This window comes from Sapajus apella, unplaced genomic scaffold (genome assembly GCF_009761245.1).
Source record: "Sapajus apella isolate SASKATOON/1434 unplaced genomic scaffold, GSC_monkey_1.0 scaffold38, whole genome shotgun sequence".
Lineage (NCBI taxonomy): Eukaryota > Metazoa > Chordata > Mammalia > Primates > Cebidae > Sapajus > Sapajus apella.
This window is the reverse complement of record NW_022436978.1, coordinates 14,813,769-14,815,448: the sequence shown is the minus strand read 5'-3', so window position 1 is coordinate 14,815,448 and position 1,680 is coordinate 14,813,769. Positions and strand designations below refer to the sequence as shown.

At 52.3% G+C, this 1,680-nt stretch overlaps 1 pseudogene; it reads left to right on the top strand.

Moving 5' to 3' along the window:
* The first annotated feature begins 448 nt into the window (after positions 1 to 448).
* On the top strand, positions 449 to 1,454 carry LOC116564899 (annotated as a pseudogene).
* The last annotated feature ends 226 nt before the right edge of the window (positions 1,455 to 1,680 follow it).

The following is a 1,680-nucleotide window of genomic DNA, read 5'->3' as shown; positions in this document are numbered from 1 at the left end:
TCAATCAGCCTCTGAATCATGTCCAGGGAAGTTCAAGAGTGAGTCTCCACAAATTTTCATGTTTTTTTGCATATACATTTCCAAAATAAAATGTGATTTCTTAGATGGGAAAAAAAATTAAAATATTTTTGAACTAGAACCACAAATGAAATGACCAGTAATAATGAAAACCTCGGTTCCTTTCACCTTTTATGCTTACTCAAGATGCCCCAAAATATGGATGGGAAAGGAGATCACATCAGCGATGGTGAAATGGAAAGGAAGGAGCTCAGTGCTGCCAATCAGTAGTTAATTCTGTCACTCTCCACTACATCCCTTGAGGCAAATCTATGACCTTCAGAATTTCCTTCTCCTTTGGACTTAACTCTGATTCTAGTCTATTACTGCTTGGGCTACATCTGGGCATACCAGGAAAGTATGGTGCTTAAAGGATGGATGATGATAGTGATGATCATGATGATTATTATTATAAAAGTGACGCACCCCTTTCCTCAGGGGTCCCGCATCCACGGATTCCTCCTCCCTGGTAGCCGCGTCCTTGGCATCAGAAAAATGGCTACAAGCTTCCTAATACATGAGAAGATCTGGTTCGACAAGCTCAAATATGAAGATGCAGAAAGGAGATTTTACGAGCAGATGGACGGGCGCCAGCATGACCCTCCGCGACACTGCGAGAGCCAGAGAAAACATCCAGAAATTCGTGGCCAGAAGCTCAGGCCCCGGGGCCTCCAGTGGCCCCAGCGGAGCCCACACCGCGCTCATCGCCCGCACCGCGGTCTGGAAGTGGAGAACCCGAGCCTGGCGCCCCACGACGCGGAGCCGCAGCAGGCCGTCTCCCAGCTGGAGGCCGCCTGAACCTTCTGGGGAGGAGCTCGCCGGGCCCCGGGGCCAGCGCCCCGCAGACCCAGCCACGTGTCTCTCACGCATGCGCCAAGTGGAGCCCCCGCCAAGAAGGCAGCCACAGCAGCAAAGGAGGACGGGGACATTGACTCACCCGGCAGCGAGGATGAAGAGAAGGACCAGGAGGCAGCACCGCTGAGGGAGGAGCGGCTGCTGCAGTCCGCGGAGAAGAAGGCCAAGAAGGCTGGGCTGGGGGCCGAGTCCTCCATCCTGCTGGACGTCAATCCTTGGGACGATGCGACAGCTGGAGGCCTGTGTGCGCTCCGTCCAGCGACACCGGCTGGTCTGGGGAGCCGCCATGCTGCTGGCTGTGGGCTACGGAACCCGGAAGCTGCAGATTGAGTGTGTGCCGGAGGACCGCAAGGTGGAGACACACTCGCCGGAGGAGGAGATGCCAAGTTTGAGGAGCACGTGCAGAGTGTCCACACCGCAGCTTCCAACACGATCTGAAGCGTGTCTGTGTCCCTGCCACGATTAAAAACTGAGACCAATGCCAGGCGCGGTGGCTCACGCCTATAATCCCAGCAAATTTGGGAGGACAATGCGGGTGGATCACGAGGTCAGGAGTTCGAGACCTGCCTGGCCAAACTGGTGAAACCCCATCTCTACTAAAAATACAAAAATTAGCTGGGCTTGGTGATGCACGAAAAAGTGACACAAACTCTCTCCTAGTGATTATTTCTAGTTATATAAATTTCCTCTTGGAAAAATAAGTTCAAAATTCAATCATGAAGCAAACAAACCTCTGGCTATAAATTGCAAAGAAGTTTCCTGGCATAA